The 9,584-nt window shown below is 40.5% G+C and overlaps 1 non-coding gene across 1 annotated transcript; it reads right to left on the reverse strand.

Annotated features, from left to right (window-relative positions):
- Window positions 1–5,217: 5,217 nt before the first annotated feature.
- Window positions 5,218–5,324, reverse strand: LOC128289265 (small nucleolar RNA R71). Its single transcript, XR_008278914.1, has one exon. It is a non-coding gene; the product is annotated as a small nucleolar RNA R71 (small nucleolar RNA).
- Window positions 5,325–9,584: the final 4,260 nt, after the last annotated feature.

Genomic DNA, 9,584 nt, shown 5'->3' on the forward strand with positions numbered 1-9,584 from the left:
TGTCAATAGGGCTTTCAACTGATCAAAGCTTTTCTAACTCTTTTCAGACCATTCAAATTTCACATCTTTCTGAAGCAGTTTTTGTCAATGGAGCCACGATCATAAAAAAGCCTTTCACAAATCATTTATAATACTAGCAAGTCCTAAAAAACAACAGACTTCAAAAACATTTCTCAGAGGCTTCCAATCCAAAATAGTTGAAATTTTTCTCGGATCGACACGGATATCTGATGCTGACACAATATGTCCCTATAACGCCCGAAAAATCCTGAAACCCAAAAATCTTAAAATCTTGAAATCTTTTTTTTCTTTTGTGCTTAGCAATTCCGGTTAAGTGTTAATTACACAATAGTAGGTCTTGGTCAAGGTTTGAGTTCAAATCTAGGGGTAGAAGAAATTATAGTTTAATAATTAAAAGGACCTTGTTGGCAAGTAGTTGGGCTTTTAAATAAAGATAAGGGAAAATGGCATCAAAAAGCCTTGTGGAATAGTGGCTAAGTGACACCACTTAAAGTATAAGGAGGTGGCGTTAGTAGCTAGCAAGGAGATCCAAGGTTCGAATCCTAGCTTAGTGTTTTTAGAAGTTTAATTTTGGCCTTCTAGAAGGTTGGAAGTGGCATGAAAATGGACTCCAATGGGAGTGTTTAGAAAAGAAAATTAAGGAAAGGATCAAGGGGTTATCAGGGAGAAAAACGAGGAGATGAGAAGGGGGAAGAGATGGAGCTGAATGGCGAATTGAGGGCCAGGCAATTTGGCTACAAAGGCTATAAATAAGTGCCGAATGCAGGGTTGCCAGGCTAATGTCGAATTTCCTTCACCCTGTTACCAAAAACCCTTTTCCCTAAAAGCCAAAAACCCTTTTGTTTTACTCTCTTTTCTTTGTGCCAATTTCTATTCTTTCTCTACACAATTTTCTTTGTTTCACTTAGCAGACTCCTTCTTCTACTCTTCTTCTTTAATATGTACCACATAAACCTTATTCACCATACTAAGTTTAAAAGCTGAAAAGCCGAATCTTCCAAGGGCCAAATACTCTTCGATCGAATCTAGTGTAAGTGTTTGTTCCTCCAATCAATTTTGCTAAGAATCTATTACGTTGTTCTTTCCTCACTTTTTCTAATCAACTAAGGTAGGGAATTAGTATTGGATCTCGGATCTTAGCCATCTGCCGAAATTGCTCTTTAGGTGTTTACGGTTTTGGTAAGTATTCCTATCCCATTGGCTAAGGTGGCTGAATGTTCATAATTAAGGTAAGGGACTTGTGTTGGATACGAGTCACCTATTATTCTGGTTTTAATAGTTAAGATTGGTGCAGATCTAGGAGTTGACCGTGGTTAGTGATTTAAGAAGGGGCTGTTATACTTACCGCGCAAGGAAAGGTTAATGTGAGGTTTCGATTTTAGTAAAGATATGTATTAAGCATGCGATTAATTGAAGGGTGATATCGTTTGTAGGTTGGTGACTAAGGGAATCGTAGCATGCTTGCTTACCAGGTGTGTACCTACACTGCACACACAAGTAGATCGGCAAAAGCCGAAATGCCAAAATGCCAAAAAGCAGAAAGTTTGGTTGCGGTAGTCTTACGAGTGCACAAACACTCGTGAGGAGGAAATCGATAGGTTGTCTGAGGCCCATGGGCGATTCCATGGACTTGGGCTGTGATCTGGCCAACCGGGCCAGAATAGGCTTAATGGGCCCGATTGGCTGTTGGCCCATAATAGGTAAAATTTGATAATTGATGCTATGTGATAGAAAATTTGTGTGTGAGCATGAATATAAGGTGATTTGGGCCTAACAGGCCATATAAAGGTGATTTGGGCCTAATGGGCCATATGAATATGAATTGGGCCGATGGGCCATATGAATGTGAATTGGGTCTGATGGGCGATATAAATGAGATTGGGCCAAGTGGGCCATATGCATGTATGTAGGGGTTTTGGCTCTAGTATATGATAAAATACATAAAACTTAATTAATATATTGCGATTGTGGACAAGTCATAGGGTTAAGGTGTGGCAACGGGTATATGCATGTTCAGGATTGGATCTAGGGAGAGCTTGGTACTTAAGCGGTCTTAATGACTCACCTCCTCTTCTCTGGAATCCTACCTGGTGCATAGTATTTGTTAATCTTAGCTCACGGGATTTGTTAAAGGGCCGAGGTAAGTGGAAACTATATTAAAGAGAAAATTATCGAAATGCCTCTAAGGGCGAAAATGACCAAAATACCCCTAGGTGTTAATGTAAATTTTATGGATGTGACATGCATATTTTCTGCATACATAAGATATTCTGCTTAGGTTGCATATGGGTTGGAAAGTATGGAACGGAGGAAGTATATGAGGATCCATGGTTGCTTGACAATCGTGGATCCATCGACGGCTTTTAAGCCCAATATGTAAATGAAGGTAGTTCCGCAACCGGGCTACCATTGATATGCCGGTTGGGTGGGTCATATTTATATCCCCACATGATGTGACGGGGGACGAAGCTGGTGTGTAGCGGATGGATTATTGGGATGGGATTGCATTGCATGTTTGATGTATGATGATTTTTGAATGCTTGTTTTTTGTTGAGGGTTGTACACACTGAGTTTGCGAAAACTCACCCTCTTTTTTATTTTATTTCCAGGTGATGCTCAGTAGGAGGTTCGATGTTTGGAGGGATTCTGGGTGGCCAGCTAGCAAGACAATTTGGACTTGTTTTTTTTTTTCATTTTAAAGCATATGAGTCTCTGATTATTAAGTGATTAAAGACTAGATTGAAATAAGGCCTTCCATTTTGTTATTATTTGGATTATTATTTTTATGTGATGTAATTATAAAAAGTTGAACATGGTTTCTTAAACTATAGTATGTCATTTCTACGTTTCCGCAACTAAATTTTTAAAGTGACTTTTTTTCCTCAAATTATATGTTTTGAACAAGTGATTGAAAGGAGTTTTTTTTTTTTTTTTGATAATTAAGACTTTCTTTCATTTTAAGAAAGGTTTTCAATGAAAACACGATTTTCACTAAAACACTTCAATGTGACACGTCGAATTCAGCCATAACGTCTGAGCCGAGATTGGGGTGTTACAGGGTCATATGATAATTAATGAGTATGAGAGAGAATTTGTCAGACTCAGTAAATAAGCTCGGGAGTGTGTATCCTCCGAAGCTAAGATGTGTAGAAGATTTGAAGATGGACTTAATGAGGATATTAAGACATTCTGGGCATTCTTTAGTTGAAAGAATTTGTAGTACTCGTCAAACGGGCTTGTAAAGTCTTGGAATTGATCAAAGAAAAGAGGAAAGTGGAGTCTGAGGCAGGAGATACAAGAAAGAGGCATATGAGTAAGTCATTGCCATCTCAGTCTAAAAAATCTAGAGAGATGTACTCTCATTCACATGTGTCAACTGGAAATTTATACGGGAACCATAGAAAGCAAAATTCGGGTTTCAAATCTCAGGCCACATTTGTGGCAAGTGTGGGGAACGCTAAACTTTCCAAACTTGAGTGCCAGAAATGTGATAGATGTGATTTCGACACATGTAGGGTGAGTGAGGGATCTTGTTTCAAGTGTGGTTCTCAAGGCCACTATATTAAATACTACCCCGAGATGGTAGAGAAAGAAAGATTTCAAAATTCAAGGCCAAGTGGCACAGCTTCTAGGGGAAGACCCCCGAGAAATGCCAGGAATGGGTCCGGTAGTAAGAATGTGACATGAGATACAGCAGTCAGGTCTAAAGCTAGAGCTTCGACTAGAGCCTATCCTATATACGCACATGAAGATGTGACTTCTCCTGATATGATCACTAGTAATTTTTCTCTCTATGATACTAGTGTTATTGCTTTGATAGACCCTGGCTCTACTCGTTCATATGTGTGTATTGCTTTGATAGACCCCGGCTCTACTCGTTCGTATGTGTGTATGAAATTGGTATCTAGTGATAAACCATAATTTATACATATTTTTATCCCATGCTTAGCGCATTTATGGATGGTTTCTCCTTAGATTTGGTGAATTCGATGCTCCTAATCCTTTAATTTCATCTTTTACACTTAGGTGAGCATAGGAGAGTAAAAAGAGCGAGAAACGGGCCGAAAACAGAGAAAATGGACCGACATAGGAAATCAACACGGCCTAGACTTCCTCACACGGCCATGTCACACATCATGTCCCTTTGGTAGGATCGAAGCACAACTTACACGGGTAGACTACATGCCCGTGCTTATTCAACAGCCTTGGCCACTGGCTGAAGTAATCGCACACAGGTGTGTCCCTACTAAGCCCAAGTTTAGTCCTTTTCGGAAATGGCCAATTTTAAGGGCTCTTAGACATTCAAAAGCCTATTTAAACACTTGAAGAGGCACTTAGAAGGGGGACACAAAGTAGGAAGCAAGGAAATGCTCAAGGAAAGCCAATTAATCCATCTTAGAAGTCAGATTCATCATCAAGACTGAAGATCTCCCTTCAAATTCCCTCAGGAGTTTTGGGTTTTCTCATGTTTTGTTATCTTTATTCTTTTGAGATGTTTTCTTTCATAAGTATGAACTAAAACCCCTAAATACCTAAGGGAAATGAAACCTAAGACGGATCTTGTTATTATTATCCGAATTATCCGAATTATATGATAAATAAGGGAATCCATAGATCGAGTTAATGCAATTCTAGGAAGTTAATTAGAAAGAGATTTCAATTACTCAACCAAGGGTTAGACGTTATTAGTCTCCAAAGAGATAATAATATAACTTAGGGATTTCTACGGATCAAGTCAAATGAATAAATCGCCTGATTCAGAGTCAAATAACAAGTGAAGTCTAGGTGGATTTTTCCTTAGGTATTGTCTTAATCAATCAAATTTTCCCAAAAATATTTTCCCAATTTTTCTTTCTGTACATTCTTAGTTAGTAATTAGTTTAGATAACCAAACCTCTTAATTTTTAGGCTAGATAATAGAAAAGAAATAAATACTAGCACTCGTGGTTCATTTGGGTTTGACAATCCGGTCTTGCTGAACTATACTACTATTCGATAGGTACACTTGCCTTAATCGTGATAATAAGTTAGTCTCAAGAACGATTCATTCATAATTCTTTAAAAACTGTTGCGACTATTACGTATCATCTAGCATGAATATACTTCTTGAGTATTTAAAAACGAGGGTCAATCACTACTTGGGAACAAATGACCGAAAAGTTTTTATTAAAATATTTTACACCAGCTAACATAGCCAAATTACGTAATGATATCTCCTCTTTTGTACAGATGGATTTTGAAACACTCTACGATACATAGGAGAGATACAAGGACCTTTTACGAATATGCCCTCACCAAGGGTTACCACTATGGCTACAGGTTCAAACGTTTCACAATGGCTTGAATCCTTCAACTCAGCAGATGATTGATGCAGCTGCTGGTGGAACTATCAATAATAAGACACCTGAGGTAGCTTACGAATTTATTAAGGAGATGTCACTGAATAACTATCAGTGGCAAGTTATAAGGACAAAGCCAATGAAAGCAGCCGGTGTTTTCAACCTTGATGCAGTTACTATGCTATCTAACCAAGTAGAACTCTTAAATAAAAAGATTGACGGTTTGTATGGTTCTACCCAGGTACATCCAGTGATGAGGTGCGATTTGAATAGAGGAGGAGCATGCACAAAATATCAACCCTTTGACCCTAGCATCAAGGAGGAACAAGTCCAATATATGGGTAATAATAACTCTAGACCCAAAAATAACCCGTATAGTAACACTTATAATGTAGGTTGGAGAAACCATCCCAATTTCTCGTGGGGCGGTCAAGGAAATCAAAGGCCACAACATCCTCCAGGTTTTCAACAACCACCTTACCAGCAGGACAAAAAGCTGAACCTTGAGGAAATGTTAACAAAATTCATCTCAGTGTTAGAAACTCGTTTCCAAAATACCGAGACAACCTTTAAGAATTAACAAGCGTCAATCCAAGGGCTCAAAACTCAGATGGCTAACTCGCCAAACTGATTTCTAAATGACCAGAAGGTAGTTTGCCTAGTAACACTGAATCCAACCCAAGGGAGCAAATCAATGCAATTACCACTCAAGATGAGGAAGGTTTAGTTGCACCTGAACCAGAACCGAGGCAAGAAACTACAGTAAGTAAAGGTAAGGGTGGGGTGGACCACAATAACCAGAAATCGGTAAGTAAAGAATACAAACCTCGTGTGCCATACCCAAACGCGACAAGGAAAGACCGCACAGAAGAACAATTCGGTAAATTTCTTAAATTATTAAAAAAGTTACATATTAACTTACCGTTTATTGAAGCTCTTTTGCAGATGCCAAACACAGTCAAATTCTTAAAGGAGCTTTTAACAAATAAATGAAAGTTGGGTGAGGCGTCACATGTAGAGTTGAATGCAGTTTGCTCAACCATTCTATAGAATAATCTACCTAACAAATTGAAAGATCCAGGGAGTTTTACGATTCCTTGTTTAATTGGTAGTTTAGATGTTCATAATGCATTGGCTGACTTAGGGGCAAACATTAATGTTATGCCTTATAAAATGTTTAAAAAGCTAGGTCTTGGGAAACCCAAACAAACTAGGATGAGCATTCAATTGACTGATAAAACCATTAGATTTCCTATGGGTATCATTGAAGATGTTCTTGTTAAGATCGATAAATTTATATACCCAGTAGACTTTGTTGTTCTAGACATGGAAGATGATAGTAATGCACCTCTGATTTTAGGACGACCCTTTTTAGCGACTGCTAGAACCATTATTGATGTTGGCACAGGTGAACTCACACTTCGTGTGGAAGACGAAACAATCACCCTTCAAGCTCATAATTCGAGTAACACATCAAAAATTGAAGGTGGTTGTATAAATCATTCTACTAAAACTGACTATGTGGTGCAACCTACTTTGCAGGAAATAAGTTTGAAGAGCCTACACGAGCCGTGTTCAAGCAACATCACAGGACCTATCTACGAAGAATGAAGGCTACAAATTGAGGAGCTAGATGAATGGCGGACACAGAAATCGAGAACACTCGATAAACCAAAATCGAGCCAGGACGAGCTCAATGTCGCACCAAATCAACTTAAGGTTGGAGACAAAGTACTACTAGATGCAGTAGATCCTTGCATTGCCACTTCTAAACCTCATGAAGAAATTCCTCTTACGGTACTTAGTATTTTCCCATATGGTAGAGTCGAGGAAATTCATCCCAAATTCGGCACATTTAAGGTAAACAATACTCGTCTTAAACCTTATGTTGATAAAATTGATAGTAGGGATGAGGACTGTGAACTCCTCGTACCACCTTGACCATGTAGAAGAGAGGTAAGTCCAGCTTAAGACTATAAATAAGCGCTTCTCGGGAGGCAACCCGGGCACTAACAGTAATGATTTATTTAAATTCTAGCTTTTCACATCTAACCTACTAACTGAATCTTAAAACACGCGGTTTTTCTCTCCACACGGCCAGGAACACGGGCATGCCTTAGGTTGTGCTCACACCATAAGAGGAGACACGACCGTGTGAAAACAGGGCAAGTTTTCCCCCAACACAACATGGCCATTGGCGAAACTGCCAAAGCCTTGAAACTATGGTTGAAACTGAGAATGTAACACGGGCGTGCAACACGCCCGTGCCATCCACCCATGGTCGACACTATCAAAACGAAAACAGGCATAGACCTATGTACACGGGCGTGGGAGAAGTGAATGAAGAAAGACACGGCCATGCGACACGGCCGTGTGCACCCACACGTCCAAGCAACACGGGCGTGGGCCTGATGTCAGACGCACCCAAATTTAAAAGTCGAGAAACACACGGGCAAAAATTAGGGCACACGGGAGTGTCCCACGGTTGTGTGCCCTAAAATCTATCTCAACCCCTCACTATTCGTCATCTCCCTCCCAAAAAAATCCCTAACCCTAGCCGTTGCAACTCCACACGCCCTACCCCCCACGCCTGTACACCGATTCTGACACCCCAAGCTCCTTCCTTTTTGCTTTTGTTTACTCTTTTCTCTCTATTTTCTTTAAATATGTTGCTTATTTCATGATTTCTCTACTCTATTGAACTTTTTTTGAATCAATATTCATAGTTAGAATATTAAAATACTCATGCTTGTTTTATAAAAATTTTGTCATTTTAGTTACTACATTATGCTATACTCTTTCATTTTTCCTTGTTTCCATGAAATTTATGCTTACCCACATGCATTCATTCATATTCTCGTTACATTATTCCCATAATCCTATAACTTGATATATTTAATTGTTTTAGTTTACTTTATCCATTACATAAGTTTCATGAAATATTCCTATTTAGTTTTGTGCTTCCATGCTATTTTTGGGACGTATTGGTTGAACATCGATTTTTCAATACAGGTACAATGTCATCCTCACGTGATAAGAAGACCGCTGTTCCTGCCTCGAAGAAGAGGAAAGGAGCAGCGTCATCCTCGGGTCCTACCACAAAGATTAGGCACCCGTTCCTCCAGGTTCCCTTGGGACCCTAGAAGGAATTATATCAGATATTATGGGCCCGACCCCTAGGTGTGGGCCACTGCATTGACTGGGCCGCACTTGAACAGATTCATTTGGCTGATGTGGTCCGAGCCCTCCTGACGATTGACCCGTAGGGGCACTTCTTTGAGATCGTCAAGCCGACGTATCTCGAGTTCACATTGGAACTCTGTTCGACGTTCTATCTTCAGACCGTCATGACCAACTTCGACAATCCTGGAATGGTCCAATTCCGCCTTGGTGGTCTAGTACGCCAGTTAAGCGTACCCAAGTTTGGGGTTGCACTAGACCTATACACGGAGGAGTTCATGAATGAAAATGAACTCGACACCCTCCACCGTCACATCCACTACTCCCTCTCAAAATGCTGGAGGTACCTCGTCCATGCCTCGGCCACCTACGATCCTAGCCGCTCCAAGCCATCGGCTCTCCCTCCATCCTTGAGGTATCTACACGCCATCTTGGCTCACACTCTGACAGAGAAACGAGAGAGCACCGACATTGTTACCACCCACGACACCTATTTCTTATGAAGCATGGCAAACGGGCATGTCCTCGACCTTGTTTACTTCATCGCCCTCGCCATCCGCCCTTAGACGGAGCGACATAGGAGAGGGGTCATCTCTATCAAGCCCAATGTGACTCAACTGGCTCAGCAATTCGGGCTCCTCAACACAATAGCACAATCATCCTCCCTTACCCTCATCGGCCAAATGTCCCCACAGGGCATCTCGAGCATACTAAGTATAAGGATGATCGAGAAACGACATGGCACTTACCCTCCTCAATATCGCCTCGTCTAGTCCATCAAGGAGGAGGACCCAGAGGACATTACTGATGATGTCCCTCCACGTCATGAGGACCCATCGTCTCAGCCACCACCCATCCATCATCCAGTTCATGCGGCGGCTTTATATTCTAACATCTCTGAGCTCCTTATACGATTTGAGCAGCAATGTTTTCAGCGATTTGATCACATTGATGCGACTCTACATCAGTTTTGTCAGCACTTCCAGATCTCATCACCACCACCACCTTGTGAACCATCTAGCGATGACGATATTTAAAAACTTT

The sequence above is a fragment of the Gossypium arboreum genome, unplaced genomic scaffold, assembly GCF_025698485.1.
Source record: "Gossypium arboreum isolate Shixiya-1 unplaced genomic scaffold, ASM2569848v2 Contig00903, whole genome shotgun sequence".
NCBI lineage: Eukaryota > Viridiplantae > Streptophyta > Magnoliopsida > Malvales > Malvaceae > Gossypium > Gossypium arboreum.